Here is an 18,526-nt window from a genome sequence, read left to right on the forward strand (position 1 = left end):
TGGCTAGCTCCAGGAACCGTTGGTCGGTTTGCCTCTGCCGCTCATGGCTGGCTTGGATCTGCTCCGCAAGGTGCTCCCTCAGCTCCTCATACCTCCGGTCACTGGTTTCCATGGAATCTTGCGGTTGTCGGGGTTGAACCATTGCCAAAAGAAGTTTCGGGTCAGGAAACGATCGGCTCTGATACCAACTGGTACATATTGAAAACGATAAATGAAGGTTTTAATCGTAAACCAACAAAGAGGTTCTTCTCTAGCTAAACTAGAAGGAGTGAATCCCAATAAACAATGTATAAACCTTAGGTTATCAAAGAGAATGAAGTTTGATTGATAAAAAGTTGTTTCATTCTTACAAAATGGGGGTTTAAATACATCCCCTTAAAGATAATAAAAGACAAGGATTACCCCTACTGGGGTTTCAATAAGGCTATCCATAAAAGGGTAAAATAGGTGATACACCCCGACAATCAGTACAATGGTACAGGTACGGATTGTCAGGGTTGTTGGTGAATAACTTCAGAAGGAAGTAAACCGAGATCCGCCCAGGGGTAGATGTTGATTCGCCTCCTTGTGTATTCCTAGATTCGCCCCGCTCGTATGTCCTGGGGATCCGCCCTCCTAGGTACAACCTCCGTGGGTCCGATGTCTGAGGATCCGCCAGAGTGCGTGTGATCAGCGATCCCAGTTAGGATGTCCGCATCAATGCCTGACCCTTGACTAGTTCCATTCACATAGTATAGTATAATATGTTGTTCAAACTTTATAACATAAATTATTTGCAAAAACTAACCTTGGGGAAAATAAAAGTGCTATTATCATTCAACCCATATAATGCTCAAGAATGAATGACCAATAAATCTTTCACAACCACATTCACTAAATTAATAATGAAAGCAAGGATTTTGACAAAAAATAGTACAATATTATGCAATTATCAAAAAATGTCTCTTTCATTAATTATAATATAATATCAAAGCAAGGATTTTGACAATTCAAAGCTAATATTCACCTTAGAAATAATGAACTTGTTGCAATAAACCCATAAAACACAAAAGGGGCAGAAAATAAACTCGAGCTCTGCAAGCTAAACCACATAATCCTAAATATTTACCCAAACATCTTTTTTTATCATCTTTTCACATTTTAAATAACAACAAAATTCATTCCATCCAGAAATAAGGCTTTAGAATCTCCAAACATACCACCTACTAGTACTAGTTACTATTAGAAAGTATTCCATTTCCTAAAAAGCACCCTAAATATCAACCAGAACAGTAAAAATAATGTTATCCAGCTAAAGTGCAAAACCAAAATAAATAATTTAGGATACAACGGATTCATAGAACCCATCAAGTTTTGGAATACACAATAGTAGAATCAATCACATGTTCCCTCTTCTTCACTCAGTCTCTTTGGATTTGGAGTTCCTTCTCCTTTGCTTTCAGATCCTAGAATTCAACAATAAGCAAAATAGAAAAACTTGGCTAAAAAAGGAAATGCATATTATTCAGACATATATTGCATAGATAAACATGTTGAATTCCATCAAATACCTTGTCGAGTAGAGGGTCAATTGTTGCGGAGGTATTCCCCATCTCTACCTTGCCCTGTCTCGCCAGTTTACACCTTTAATAAGAAACAAGTGAATAACATTAGCAGAAAACTAAAGCCTTCTCAGTATACCAAAACAAAACAACACACTAAGGCAATATTGATATTAAAGGGAAATAATGAAGCTTACTGTCATTTAAAAGGAACCACCACTTAGTTTCCTCATCCTTTCTCCTTTGCTCCACCCTCCACCCTTTACCAAATCTGCAGTTCCCCCACATCTTTTGCACACAATAAATCACATCAAATCAATACGCAAGGTTCTCAGCCTAAATCAAACTTAAAGTAAATCAAGGTTATCGGAAAAAAAAATTAAAAGAATTTGTCTCAAACTAAATTTTATTGAAGTCAGAAAATCCAAGATAATTGAACATACAGAGGAATCCGAAATAGATCAAGAGAAATAGAATCGATCAAACCCCTAATTCTATTTCTAGGAACCATAGGTCCACTACGAAGAAAACAAAGAATTAAGAGACTATAACTAACGGATATTGAAAGGTCGAAGTCGATCTGCGAGGAGGAGCACTGGCAAAGGTCGAAGTCGATCTGCTCCGGCGAAGATTCATTGTCTAGACTCGTCAATCTGCGAGGAGGAGCCGCAGAGGAATCTAGACTCGTGGTGGGAAACGCATAAATAACCTAGTAAAGGAAAAAGAAAATGTATATTAACGATATGTAAAAAATTTAGGGGTTAAGGTGCAAAAATACGCCAAACGTTTTGGGTCATAAGGAATTTTATCTCTAACGTTTAAAATTGTGCAATTTTATCCCTAATATTGGTAGTCAAAAGCAATTTTATCCCTAACGTTGATAATTTGGATCAATTTCAGACATTATTATAAAAGACATATTTTTTCCCTTATTTTGCACCAATTGCATATCAATTCATTCTTAAAAAAAGAAGGATTTCTTATCTTTTATAATTTAATAATAGAATTGAAAATTAATATTTATAAATTCGGTAAATTTTTTGTCCAATTCGTACAAAAGACAGTATATATATATTTTCACATCTCAACATATGTTTGTGATTTGTTATTGATAAAATGACCCACGTGTGAAGTGTAAATGACAAGATTCATGACCAAGAAGACAATTTGATGAATTATTTCTCAAATTGACTCAATTTATCAATGTTAGAGGCAAAATTGCCTTTGACTTCCAAGATTACGAGTAAAATTGCACTATTTTAGACGTTAGGGATAAAATTGCTCCTGACTTAAAACGTTGGGGGTATTTTTGCACCTTAACCCAAAATTTAATATTATATATTATATATATATATATATATATATATATATATAATTTAGATTAAGTAAATATGAAGAAGAAATTATTTTAATTCAATTAATTGATAAAAAAGTTACTTGTAATTAAATTTTTTATACTTATTGTTAAAACAAATTCATTAAAACACTTTTTTTATCCGCATAAATTCTAAAAACTAACTTGAATCTAAAAAAATGTGGACACTTTTTTCTGTGTAGTTATATTATTAAAAGTGCCAAGAAAAAATAAAAAATTAAGTAATTATAAAATGCCAGTAAAAAAACATGATGAAATTCTTAATTATGGAGACAAAATTTAAAAATGTCTTCAAACTTAAAAATATCGGACGCAAAATTTGAATTGTCTCCAACTTAAAAAAATGCTGACTCTTTTATCAAAAGCGTAGTTAATTTTTTAAAGATGCCATCAAATAATTAAAAGCGTCACTAAATAAAAATAAAAGCCGATATAATTGTGAAAGTGTTGCTAAATTAAAAAATATGGAGACACTTTTTTATTAGCGTCGCTAAAAAAGTGTCGTAATAGACCACTTTTTTTTTTTTGTAGTGTATGGTACGAGAGATTTAAAAACAAATAGATTAAAATCCTAATTGACTAATATGTATATTGTTTAAGTATTTTGTACAGTATAGGATACAAACAATGCACAGTATATATAGGTAGAGGAGTCCTAGAGAATATATACCAATTAGATATTAAGATGAGGAGAGCTAACCTAGGAGAAGAGAAAGACTAAGGGATAAATACATAAAATAGAGAGATGTTTATCTCTAACAATTCCCCTGAAGCTGATAATCGAGAACATAGTTTGAGTCCACCATGTAAAATTGGAAAATCAACACTCTATAGTAGCTTGGCTAGAATGTTGGTCTTCAGTTGGAATGAACCCAACTATGAGAAATTTATTGGATATTTGTTCTTGAACAAAGTGACAATTAAACTTAATATATTTTATGTGTGTATGAAAAGTCCGCATTAACCTTAAAGTAGATAGCAACTACATTATCACACTACAATTGAATGAGACCAGTGATGGGAATATAGAGTTGCTAAAGAAGAGAACCCAACTAAAGGAGTTCAGCTGTGGCTTTAGCAACATTTATACCCATAACGATGAATTATAGATTGTTTTCGAGTGTGCGGCCAAACCAGATATTATCCCAAATAGACAAAGAATGCTCCAATGCACATAATATACAACGACAAAAGTCCTAAAAAATATATAACAATTAGAGATTAGGATGAAGAGGAGCTAACCTAGGAGAAGAGAAAGACTAATGGATAAACACATAAAAGATTTTTAAAAATAAAAATCAAGATACAAAACATTAAAAAGAAAATGAGGAGTGAAAATGAGGAGGTCACTCGGACCAAACTGTAAACAGTGATATAAAATAGGTTATGTCAGCTACTTGGTGAGCAACCATATCCACATAGAGACAACAACATCATTAAAAAAAGCTAAAAAGATCTTTGCAATCATTAAAAATAAGACACATATGGAGAAACGAAATAAGACTATTGCATGCCAATGATCCATAATAGTAAAATGGTCGGAGTCCACCATATAACTATCTAAACTATAAGACCTTTTAGTTTGCTGAGCGCTTTCCAAGGCCGGCCTAATGCAATATTCATGTATTGTTCGAATCTTCCTATGTTGTTTACATTGTATATATTTCTATTTAGACTATACTTCTAAATTGTAGTTGTACATTCGTAGTTAGGTTTGGAGTTCTCGTATTCTAAACACCCGATATTATATCATGGTTTATTCAAACAATAATATTGTGAATGATTATTTCCTATCATGACATCCATTTTAATACAAATACGAAACTAAAATGTGAGTAATAAATTGCAATAACCACTTTCTGTCAACATTTAGCCCGGTCTTATTCCACATTAAGCTGAAAACTGAAAAATAGTCACTAACTTGAGCTAAATGGCGAGGACTAGGTTTCCTAGCCGGACACTCACATTCTCTTCAGTTAATTTCATGTTTTGTCTCCCATTCATATTTTATATACTTTTGACTATTTTAACCCTCCTTTATTATTTTGTCTTGGAATAAGGTAAAAAAATATTCTAACATTGAAACAGTTAAGTCCGATTTTACCTCTAATATTGACAAGTTTGATTATTTAGAGAAATAATTCATCAACTATGTCTTTTCAGTCTAGAATTTTGTCATCTCAATTGTATAGGTACATCGTTTTATCTAATTAGTAGATATCATAAACTTATGTGTACATATGAATTTTAAAGAATATATATATACTTTGTTTTGTATGAGGTGGATAAAAAAATTCCAAATATTTTGTTGAATTTTAAAATATTAATCACTAACTCTATAATGAAGTTCCATAATTAAACTTCTGTATTTTTTAAGGAAAATTTAAATATACATTCAATTTTGAAAAACTATTTAGAGTCATAACGTTGAATTATATCAAACTAATAAAATCATTACTTTTAATATGTTTTAAGAATTAGAGTTTATAAGTTAGAGGTCTAGGATACATTGTCTAGGGTTTATTATTTATGAATTTGAGTTTAGAATTTTTAAATTAAGATGTAAAACCATACTTTATTTGTTATATATAGAAAATAATGACATTTATATAATTAAATTTGATAATATAATTTAATTGTAATTTTTTAGTTAATTATGATATTTATGTTGGAAACCTTTTTTTAATTAGGCTTGAAATTGTTCTTGATTACAAACATTATGAGTATTTTTATACGTGTTCCCTTTTGTCTTATTACTTTAGGTATGTTTTATGTAATTCCACCATTTGGGATTTAGATGGTATATATTCTTACCCACTGGGGGATTTTAGTAAATCTATTGGAGTTTAGCTTAATATTTCTCTCCACTCCTCTCTATTTAGAAAAAACAAAAAATAATAAAAACCTAAATTTAAGTTTAGCCATGCATTATGCTCATTGTATACATTGCCTATACATTCAAATTTGTACATGAAAACAATTAACTAATCTCCATCAACGTTTTATTCATGAACTAAACTGAAAGGGTGTCCTTCTTAGAAACCAACTTCAATTTTAATATGTAAATCACATTGGGCAAAGAAAGACAATATAAGAATTAATTTAGTAGCATGTGATTAAAATGAGAATATTTTTATAATAATATCAAAATTATGCTGCTCAATGATTCATGATATAATATTCTGCACGTATTAAAATATATATTATATTAATTGTGTAACTAACAAGCGCGTCAATATATATTTGATGAATTGACTATTAATATTGTTGTTGAATACTTGAATTGATTTGGCTTCTTCTTTGGTTACCTGCCTATATATATAATAAATTCTCAAATAAGGGATATTGAAGCTCACTCACAGAATTGAAAGCAAGCAGAAACACACAAACAGAGAAAAATGGATGTTGAAATCATTTCCAAGACATGCATCAAACCTTCTTCATCAACACCCTCTCATCTCAAAACATACAATGTCTCTCTTTTTGATCAATTTATGCCTCCTGTCTACTTTTCTACTGCCCTTTTCTATCCCAAAACTAACATAACCAACATTTCCCAAAGATCATTTATGCTAAAGCATTCCTTATCCAAAACCCTGTCCCAATTTTACCCTCTTGCTGGAAAAATCAAAGACTATATTTCCATTGATTGTAATGATGAAGGAGCATACTACACTCAGGCTAGAGCTAACATTCCTATGTCTGAATACCTCATCCAACCTGATCTCTCAATTTTGAAACAATTAGTCCCCGATGCTTCCCTTTTCAATATTAATCCAATTGGAGCATTTCTTATAATGATTCAAGAAACTACATTTCCTTGTGGAGGTTTAGCCCTTGGCCTTACTGTTTCCCACATGGTCCTTGATGGAACTAGTTTGGCTTCCTTTATAAAAGCTTGGGCTTCCTCTTCAAAAACTAATGAAATCACATATCCATATCTTGATTCCCCCTTCCAATTCCCTCTATATGAACCTTTCCCAAAAGAGGCACTCTATCCATCTTTGTGGTCTCGGTTCGCCAAAAAACAAAAGGTTGCTGTGAGAAGGCTTGTGTTTGATGAATCAGCTATTGCTAAACTTAAGTCTGAAGCATCTTTATTAAATGGGGGTGTGGAAAACCCTTCTCGTGTGGAGGTTGTTTCTGCAATCATAAGTAGAAGTCTCAAGGCTGCTTTAAATGCAAAGACCATTGCCATCTCACATGCTGTAAATATGAGGAGAAAAGCCACGCTGCCAATTCCAGATTGCTCACTTGGGAACTGTGTATGGCCTTCTCAAGCAATATGCACAGAGGAGGAAAGCCAATTTAGTAGCTTAGTCTACAAACTAAGGAATGGAATTAGGAAATTAGACAGTGAGTTTATGCAGGATGCAGAAGAAGGCGGATTTTGGAAGCTGTTTAAAGAGTTGAAAGAGATGGGTAGTAGGTTTCCTGATGATGGGATGGAAGTTTTTACCTTAAGTAGTTGGTGTAATTTTGGTTTGTATAATCATTCAGATTTTGGATGGGGGAAACCAATATGGATATCTGTATGCACAATGCTTGATTCAGAAGAAGCAACATTTTATAATGCAGGAAATCTGAATGATACAAGGAATGGGAAAGGAGTAGAGGCATGGTTGTATTTATCTCAAGATATTGCTGCTGCTTTGGAGAAAGATGATGAACTTTTTCAATATGCGTCACTTAATCCAAGCCCCTTATTGATCGACTGACCATACATGCTTTGGGGAAAGATGATGATCTGGGAATTGTTAGCTTCAGCAGTTGGTGTAATTTTGGTCTATATGATAACTCTGATTTTGGATGGGGGAACCCCATTTGGATATCTCAATCCACTATTGTTGATTCAGAAGTAACAACTTTTTATAATATGGGTAATCTGATTGATACAAGGACTGGTAATCTGATTCAGAAGTAATAAAGATTCGTTATTAACTTCTTCAATATGCTTCACTTAATCCAAGCCCCTTATCAATCAACTGACCATCCATGCTTTTCCTTATCGTTAATTTCTCTTCGATTACAGCTTTGGAGAAAGATGATGACCTTTTTCATTCATATTATTTTGTATTAATTCATTCTTTCAATTACTGAAATAAAGATTCATTATTAATTTCTTCATCATTCTCTACTTTCTTTCTTGATCGTTTCTCTCATCATTTCTTCTATTAACAAATATTAATTAGGTAATGCTTAATATTTGGGTTAGTGAATTGTAAATGTTGAAGTATATATTCTTAGAATGTCATAAAGACACTTAATAATCTATTGACTATGGTTAGGTATCTTATTTTTGGATTAACAAAGAGCCATATCAAGAAAGAGATGTTCCTTGTTAGTGTATTTTGTTTTGTCTTAGTGCTTTTATTAATACATGGAAATAAAAAAAAAATATGATTGGCAATGTTCTTGGCATGAACTTAGTTAGCTACCGCAATTCTGGTAGCTAATTTGGTAGCTAAAACGATTTACCGACTGAATTTAGTGATTTACCGACCAAACGTATTCAGTTGGTAAATGCCTAGTCATTGGACATACGCCGACTATTTTCTTACGATAATCGCAAACTATAGCGACCATTTAGTCGCAATTTTACCGACCAAATTAAGCAACTACAAATAGTCGTTAATGGGCTAGGAGGACGCATAAGCTGGTCAATTACACGAATTTCAAACGGAAATTTTGTCGGTACTACTAGAAATTTTTTCTATTGTAATGTACTAGAGAATTTATTTATTTAATTCTAAATATAAATATAATTAGAATTATATACATGTTTTAACATTTCACAATAAATAATATTCATGAAAACTAGAAATATATTTAGAAATAATTAATATTTTATTGAATGCAAGTAGAGGAAGGGCAAATACAATAAGTGCAGCCTGAACGGGTAAAAATACCTAACTACACAAACCTATAATTACAAACACCATTAATATCATCATTGATGAAAACGTTGCAAAAGTCGGGTGGAGAGGTCCACCATTGCGCCTCTATTGTATGAAGACCATAATTAGCAAGTTTGTCTGTAACTATATACATTGAGTCTACCTCAAGCCACAGTTAATGCCATCCAAAACTCCAAGCCTTATTGACCGTATATATAGCATTTTAGCCATGTATGCAAATACCGAGGGAATAGCAAACATGACTTGTCCACGGTCATTTTTATCGTTTATCACATGATTGGGTTTTCCCATTTCGTTGGGATTGCCACACTCTTCTTTGTTAGTCTCCCTCGACCTACGTCGCCTCGACACATACGTGTAATCTCTATTCGGTTGTTCTCATCGACCTTCTATCCAATATTGCCAAGCCTTTCCTAACTTAGCTAATTCGCTCAAGCTCTTGACTAGAGCTTCCAACAACACCATCTCCTTGATGATTGCCTTTTTGGCGAAACTTTGTTGGTTGTAAGCGCATTGCTTACATTTTCTCGACGTAACAACTCCACCTTTATCCATGTTTGCCTTGTGCTCCACTTTCTCATATGGCTTATGCACCTTAAATATTTGCATTGGCGTAGGCTTCACCTTCTCCTTGGGTGACGACCCTTTTGACAGTCCTATGGACTTAGGGTCTACCTTTATCTTTGGTGGCAATGTCTCGGACAATACTGATTTTTCACGCCTGATTTTCCTCCTTAGTGGTAGCATCTCAGTCATTGCTTGTTGTTTACGTTTAATTACCTCTCCCTTGGGTGCTAGCATTTCACATGAAGCTGATGGCTCTTTTTGGGAATCTGTCTTACCCTCTTCTCCATTTGAAGAATCCTCAAGTGGTTCCTCATCACCACCCTGATCTTCAATGATCTGTATAGAATTGATAAGTTGAACAGAATCTAGTCGCCTCACTGGTTCCTCTTCCTCTTGCTGCCCAGCAGCAAACGTTTGCTCTTTCTTTCCATCTGTAATAGGTGATTTGACTGGATCACTTATCACCGTCTCTTCCATGGCACTTGAAGCCTGTAAATCCCATTCTTCTTCCCTTTCTTCTTGAGTGTGTGTGGATGTAACGATGTTGCCTTCTACTTTCTCGTACCAGCAATCTCGTGCATAGTGACCTCTTTTGCCACAAACATAACACTGGTTGTTCTTTCGTCGATACGCCTTCTCGTCTTCATTATTATGGTTGTCAACTTCTCGCTCCCCCTTGTTGCCAACTTCTTCTTTGTGGACTTTTTTGCCATTTGTCCTCTTTAGATCTTTCTCTGAATCTCGATCTCGCGGTTTTTGGATCCTTTCTCTCTTTATTACTAAAAAGAGCTTTATCTTCATCATTAACTGAGACCTTAGACATTTGTTTGTCCTAGCCTCTTGATTAGCCAAAATAATTTCCAATTCATTTAAATTTGGCTCTTTAGTCCATCCACGGGTTGCTGTATAAGTGGGTTAAATTCTAGATGCAACCCATGGACTATAATTCTTCTAATCTTTGTTTCAGTGATTTTATTTTCAGGATCCAATTTTGAAATTTTTTTACATAAAGTTTTAACTTTAGTAAAATATTCACTCACCGTCATATCTTATTGCGAGACCGACATTAACTAGTTCTCAAGTTGTTGGAGTTTGGTATAATTTTTCTTCGCAAATAATTCTGCTAGAGTGTCTCATACCTTCTTTGGGGTTTTGGCATCCTTGATGCGTTGCAGCAAATCGTCCTCCACCGAAATTGATAAAGCATATATAGCTTTACCACACTTGACCTTCCACTTTTTAAGGTCATTCCGTGGGAGGTGTTGTGTCATTACCTCCAATTGTCTCACACAAATCTTGGCCGAGCAAATAAAATTGCATACGAGTACTCCAAGTACTATAATTATTATTATTAAGCTTTTTCAGAGTGCTTACCGACGTAGACATGTATGCCATGACGTCTTGGTTATCTATTTTAATCAACTAAGTAAATTTGGTCACCGATCAATAATTTTCACAATCCCAAACTGCGCGCTAAAAATACCTCGTACCACCACGATCCCAGATCGCGAACTTTCGAAGCACTCGACTCCCAGTCCATGACCGCTTGCTTGCACTCGACCACGTACCGATCCCTGACCGCCCGCTCTGATACCACTTGTTGGAAGACTTAAATTAAATAAACTTTATTTACTTAAAACTACTCACACACAAGTCAATACACTCAATATGAACACACACCTTATTTATTGGACATATGGATATTACAACATCAACAACCTATTTATATGGTTGTAATGTCGGTGAAGAGAAAGTCTAGAAAATCCTAAACTAAACACTAGCATTCAAAAGTTATTGGCTTTTGCTAGAACCTTCTTGCAAAATAATACATTATAAAATTATAAAACTAAAAAGTCTATCTATGTCGGTGATGATAATTAATAATTGTTATATATAAAGGTTATTGATACATTACTTCTATTATGGTGGGACTATACGCCACATATTGAAATAAACAAATGCCATCTATTATGACATTAGATTAGCATTAATGTTAAAAATGACATCTCTGTTTACAATAATCACAAAACTCATAAGAAAATGGCATCTTACTTTCTATCTAACGACACAGAATTGGTAACCAATTGTTACTCATTACGTTCGAACGAAAGACATATAAACTAAAAGTATCATAAGAATAACATAACAGCTACATTTAATTATTTTAGCTCACATATAATTTAAAAATTTGATACATATGTTTAGATATATTGTGGATTGTCATATAAATAGTAAAAATAGCAGATTGTATATAATTAACAAGCATGGTTGGTGCTCAAGTTCAAGGGGGGTGGATTAATTGAAGCATACTGAAGAAGCTCATCATCTTTGTCAACAAAAGCAGCATCATCTTGTGACAGATACAACCAAGCCTCTACTCCATTCCCACTACTTGTATCACTCATAACACTCATATTATAAAATGGTACTTCTTCACCATCAATAATGCTGCAATGACTTATCCAAATCGGGTTTCCCATCCAAAATCTGAATCATTACACAGACCAAAATTACACCAACTGGTGAAACTAATAAGTTCCATCCCATCAACTGAAAGCCTTTTTCCCATCTCTTTCTGTTCTTCATACAGCTTGGGAAATCCTCCTTCTATTGTTGAGAAAATTAACTATTAATTTAAAACAATTAAATAAAAAAAGGAATTGTTGTGAAGTTCCAATTAATGAAGGATTATTTTTGTAATTTGTAATAATTAAGGATTGTTTTTATAATTTGTAAAAAAAATATAAATGTTTGAAAATTGACCACCGAATTCAGTGGTGGTCAATGATGAATTAATTGTGCCAACACAAGTTGCTGGCACAATTAATTGTGTGCATTCCTTGGCTTATAAAAAGCCAAGGATGCTCAATTTTATTTTTTGAGGAGAAGAAAAAGAAAATTGAGGGGTGTGATGATTGAGAGAGTAAATTAATTTTGAGGGTAGTTTAATTATTTTTGGGGAGAGATAAAAATAGTAAAGATAATTATTTTGGGTATTTTTGGGAAACACCCGAATGCTACTATTTTTGTTTTATCTCATTGTAAATCTAGAAAGTTTCTAGAGAACGCCCTCTTTGTACATCTACTATTTTTAGTGAAAGAATTTACTCTCGAGCTTATTCGTGGACGAGCCACGTTAAATTATCGGTGTCATTTTTATTGATTATTTTGCTCATCAATATTTTACGGAATAATTTTCGCCGTTATTCCCAACAACTGGTGTTGAACAAAACTCTACTTCGAACGATCAATCAACCACACAGATAAACGATTTCACAGATCACAGATTGGATCTTGAAACAACAATCAAAAGAATACACACAGAATTTACCCTGGTTCGGCTTAAATGCCTACATCCAGCAACTTCACTAATCAATGGAGATTACAACAAGATTGAAACAGTTTCCTCTCAAGAAACTCTCGTGTTTTCCCAATCCCCAACTCAGTATATCACAGTGTATACAAATGACTTCGATAAGATAAGATCTTGCTAAACTACTTCCCAACCTAAACCTTTATAGGCTTTACAAGATTGTGAAAATACCCAAGATACCCTTTACTTAAAATGTATTAACACACCAAGACCATGCTGACTTGATGATTCAGCATCATGCTGACTTGTTGACTCATAGTCATGCTGACTTGATGACTCAGCATCATGCTGACTTGTTTACTCACACATGCTGACTTGATAACTCAGCATCATGTTGACTTGATAACTCACACATGCTGACTTGATTACTCACAGTCATCATTAGCACATCAGCTCGTGATAGAAAAACAACGACTTACAATCTCCACCTTGTCTTTCTGATCACCCCATCAACTAGTGAAGAAAATATGCTCAAGGACCATTGACCATCCTAACCAGTTTCAAGCAATGTTCAAATTTATTACTTGAAACAGATTTGGTCAACATGTCGGCTGGATTATCCTCAGTTCCCACTTTCACCACCTGAACAGTACCAGTGTTAATCACATCCCTGACGAAATGCATTCTCACATCTATGTGTTTGGATTGCTCGTGAAATACTTGATGTTTTGACAGATGTATAGCTCCTTGGCTATCACAGTAAATCTTCAAACCATCAATCTGTATCACTCCAAGTTCCGTTAAGACCCCTCTCAGCCACATTGCTTCCTTTACTGCCTCTGTGACGGTAATAAACTCTGCCTCGGTTGTTGACAAAGTCACAACCGACTATAGATTTGCCCTCCAACTTATTTCCGTTCCAAACACTGTGAACACGTACCCGGTTTGAGATTTTTTGGTGTCAATGCTGTTGAAACACCTTTCCACAAGATTTTGATTTGACAAAATCATCCATGATTAAGAGGCAATTAAATTTAAATGCTTTGATTTAATTGTACTAATGTGTTTGTTCAATATTGAGTGCAAGAATATATATATAAAGTAAAGATAGGACAAAAGTCAGCACAAGCAAAGCTGAGCAAAACGGAAACTCAATGTAAGCGGAGTGGAGTAGAACTCAGAAGCAAAACGAAGCTGACTAAAGTTAAAGATTTCTTCAGAAGCGGTTAAATAGAATGAAGCTGGCCAAGAAGGAACTCAGCTCAGAAGTTGAACATCCAAAGATAAAGCTGAGTGACAGTCAGGACAGCATGAAGGATCCGTTCACTAAAGGACAAAGTCTGCCAATCTTCTGCACCAATAATTGGAACCTCGAAGACACACAAAAGACTAATTCCAAGAGACATGGGTCATTGGATTATTGGTAAAAGACAACTGGCACAAAAAGACAAGACAAACGCAAGAAGACAAACCTGACGCCTGAAGAAAACAGAGAAAGGGAATGGCGGAACAGTCTGAAGCTGACCAGAAATTGTTCCCCAAAAGAGCCATTTTGGTGTTAACGGTAACAACAATTCAAAGGATCCAAATCTGCAATTTCCTTCTATAAAAGGACAATGAAGAACCTTGGATCATCACTGAAGCATCAAGAGAAAAATACAAAGAGAGAAAATCTTGAAAGCACTCAAATACAAAAAGATCTTACACCAATTTTTCTATTCTCTGTGTAAATGCTAGATTGATTGTTGTGTAATCATCTAAAGTGTTCTTTAGTATAAAAAGAACAAGTTTCGTGATCAATAGGAATATTGAGAGTGTTAAGCTGAGTGCCTGGTTGTAAGCATTCAGTGGTAGAGAAATCTAGGTGCTGGGTTGTAGCACTTAGTAGGAGTTGAGTAGACGAATAGAGGAAGGTACTCTTGCATATTCAACTGCCTTATAATTGGTTTGTGCTCTACCGTTAAAGAGCTCAGTATTGGATTCAAAAAGCCCGGAGGACTCTGGGGACTAGACGTAGGCAGAGAGGCCGAACCAGGATAAGTGATACTGAGTAATCTCTGAACTCTCTCTTATATTGTATGTGTTGTTTGCTATATTTACTCAGCATATAAATTGCCTAAGCTGACCTTGAGTAAATAAGTGGTGCTGAGTTAGAAGCTGACCTCCAAGAGTGTCAATTCTTAACTCACAAGAAAACAACTTTAGTCAACATCTGACTAAAGCTATCTTGAAATATATCTCACCAAGCTGACCAAAAGCTGAGTTAATAAACTCTCAAAATAACTTCCAGTCAGCTTAATTAAAACACGAAAAAGTTAAATTAGTTCCTAACCCCCCCCCCCTTGGAACTAATTACCAGGGACCAACAAATGCTACCAGCATAATCAGAATCAACAAACCCTGCTACATCATCCACTAAGGCCTCAGCTCCACCATAACTCAAACCTTTACTCAATGAGCCTTTGACATACCTCAGAACCCACTTCACTGCTGACCAATGTGCTCTCCCTGGATTTGCCATGAACCTGCTTATGAGACTCACAGCATGAGCCAAATCTGGGCATGTACAGACCATCGCATACATTAGACAGCCTACAACACTGGAATATGGCACCCTTTCCATGTCTTCTTTTTCCTCATCTGTCTGAGGACTTTGCTTACTGCTCAGCTTGAAGTGACTTGCAAGTGGAGTGAGTACAGCCTTTGAATCCGTCATACCAAACCGTTCTAACACCTTGCTCAGGTAAGCTGACTGACTTAGAAATAGCTTCTTTCTTCCTCTGTCTCGTGAAATCTGCATTCCTAAAATTTTCCGTGCTGACCCGAGATCCTTCATCTCAAACCGTGTGTTTAGTTGTGCCTTTAACTAATTTATGGCTGCTTTGTTGTGACAAGCTATAAGCATGTCATCAACATATAACAAGAGATAAATCTTAGAGCCATCACTAAGGTTTCTACTATACACACACCAGTCATAACTAGACCTATGAAAGTCCTGACTTATCATAAACTCATCGAACTTCATGTACCACTGTCTAGGGGACTGTTTCAGACCATATAGAGATTTCTTAAGCAAACATACCTGCCAGTCTTTATCTCCTATTTCAAAACCCTCTGGTTGTTGCATATATATGACCTCATCTAGGTTTCCATGAAGAAAAGCAGTTTTAACATCTAACTGTTCTAACTCTAGGTCAAAACGAGCTACAAGAGAGAGAATAATCCTAATAGACCTATGTTTAACAACCGGAGAATAGATTTCATTAAAGTCTATACCTTCCTGTTGTGTAAACCCTTTGGCAACTAACCTAGCTTTAAACCTAGGTCTCTCTACACCGGGTATCCCTTCTTTTCTTTTAAACACCCACCTTGACCCGACCAACTTCTTATCAGGCGGTTTATCTACCAAAATCCAAGTCTCATTTTTATCAAGAGATTTTATCTCATCCTTCATTGCGATAAGCCACTGTTCCTTGTCAACCGAATTCACAGCTTCCCTATAGGTTACAGGTTCAGATTCTTGTACTTCCTTAGCAACACTAAATGCATAAGCTACAAGGTCCTCAAAACCATATCTAACCGGGGCCCTAGGGACTCTTCTTTCACGGTCTCTAACAAGTCTATAGCTTTGACTGGATTCAGTAGGATTACCACCACTCACTTCTTGCTCGGTTTGACGGGTGTTTTCACTATTTTCTTCAAGCTCCACCTCATTCTTAATGCTCTCAAGGTTTTGAATGGTTTCAGGAATACTCGGTTCTATCTGAGTTTTCTCTTGGTTTTTCTGATAAGGAAAATCCATCTCATTGAACACTACATTTCTGCTCACTATGGATTTCTTATAACCAGGTTCTAGGCACCATAACTTATAGCCCTTGACTCCTATAGGGTAGCCTATAAAAACACATCTTAGAGCCCGAGGTTCTAGTTTTTCTTGTCTAACGTGTGCAAAAGCCGAACAACCAAACACTCTAAGTTTTTCATAATCCTCTGGGTGATCTGACCACATTTGCATAGGTGTTTTAAAACCTATAGCAGATGATGGGCACCTATTGATTAGGTAACACGCAGTTTGCACTGCTTCAGCCCAGAAAGACTTAGGGAGACTAGATTGGATTAACATGCACCTAACTCTCTCTAGGATAGTCCTATTATACCTCTCTGCTAGGCCATTCTGCTGTGGAGTTCCAGGAACAGTGTGATGCTTGGTTATACCCGACTTCTTGCACAAAATGATGAAATCTTTGTCAAGAAACTCCAAACCATTATCGGTTCTCAACCTTTTGATTTTCTTTCCTGTTTGATTTTCCACAAGCACTTTCCAATCCTTGAACATTTGCAAGGCTTCATTTTTGTGAGCTAGAATATAAACCCATACTCTTCTAGAGTAATCATCAATAAGGGTCATAAAATAGGTCCTCCCACCATGAGACTTAGTTCTTGTTGGCCCCTATAGGTCAGAGTGAATGTATTCAAGAATGTCCTGGGTTCTATGGGTTGCTGACTTAGGAAACTTGACTTTACTAGACTTCCCTAAGACACAGTTCTCACAGAAATCTATTTTTCCTATGTGATCTTTACCAAAACAACCCTGCTTCCTAAGTTCATGTAAACCTACTTCACTCACGTGACCTAGTCTAAGGTGCCAAAGAGTGGTTCTATCTGTTTTAGACTCGGTGAGATTTGCTGCAGAGACTAACACAGTACTACCTAAGAGAGTGTACAGGCCATTACTCATGGTACCTTTCATAACAACTAAAGATCCTCTAGCTATTCTTATGATACCCCCTTTGGCTCTATAATTGTATCCTTGTTTATCAAGCGTACCCAAAGAAATTAAATTTCTTTTCAGTTATGGCACATACCTCACACCGGACATAATCCTTTCTTGGCCATCGAACATCTTCAGCCTGGTCGAGCCTTGACCCAGTACCTTGCACAACTTATTGTTGCCTAGAAGAACCCTCCCACCTTCTTCTTGAAAGTCTTCGAACCACGTCCTGTTGGGAGTCATATGGAACGTACACCCGCAGTCCAGGATCCAGTCGGTGTTTGGATCTTTATCAGTGACAGCGAGAACTTCAGCGCTCTCATAACCTTCTTCTACCACGGCGGCTTCGCCTTGATCTTTAGGTTGGCCTTGGCTCTTCTTTCTTTCAGGATAATTTTTTCTGAAATGTCCTTCTTTATGGCAGTGGAAATACTTGTAGACTTTGCCTTCTTTAGTGCCTGAGGATGGAGTCTTGGACCTTTTTCCGTTCTTGTTCTTTGGCTTGTGAGAGTCCTTTTTCTCAGACCTTCCGCGAACAAGCAATCCTTCCGCAGCTTCAGTGTTGGTGCTGGCCTCAATCTGTTTTGACTTTAGAGCCATAAGAACTTCTTCCAGGCTTAGTGTTTCTCTCGCGTACTTCATTGTTTCAACGAAGTGACTGAAAGAATGGGGTAAGGAATTCAAGATCATTATGGCCTGATCTTTACCTCTATGTTCTCTAGGTCAATTATGATATTTGAGAAATCATCAAGATAGTTTTCGACTGGCTTGTCCTCATTCATCTTGAAACCAAAAAGTCTTCCCTTCAAATAAACTCGATTGGTGAGCGTCTTCGTCATGTACAACTGTTCAAGCTTGAGCCAAACCCCAGCAGCTGAGGTTTCCTTAGAGACTTCTCTAAGCACCTTGTCTCCAAGATATAGGACGATCGTGCTGTAAGCCAATTCAAGAAGATCTTCTTTCTCCTCCTTCGTCATCGTCGCCAGAAGTTCTTTCTCCCCCTTTAGAACCTTCGCAACCTTCATCTGGACCAAGATTGCT

The 18,526-nt window shown here is 35.7% G+C and overlaps 1 long non-coding RNA gene across 1 annotated transcript; it reads right to left on the reverse strand.

Moving 5' to 3' along the window:
• Positions 1 to 296: 296 nt before the first annotated feature.
• LOC136234921 (uncharacterized) lies at positions 297 to 2,248 on the reverse strand. Its single transcript, XR_010691546.1, has 4 exons — positions 2,098 to 2,248; positions 1,739 to 1,829; positions 1,551 to 1,623; positions 297 to 1,445 (listed from the first exon to the last, which is right to left on the reverse strand). It is a non-coding gene; the product is annotated as an uncharacterized lncRNA (long non-coding RNA).
• Between the last annotated feature and the right edge of the window lie 16,278 nt (positions 2,249 to 18,526).

The sequence above is a fragment of the Euphorbia lathyris genome, chromosome 7, assembly GCF_963576675.1.
Source record: "Euphorbia lathyris chromosome 7, ddEupLath1.1, whole genome shotgun sequence".
NCBI lineage: Eukaryota > Viridiplantae > Streptophyta > Magnoliopsida > Malpighiales > Euphorbiaceae > Euphorbia > Euphorbia lathyris.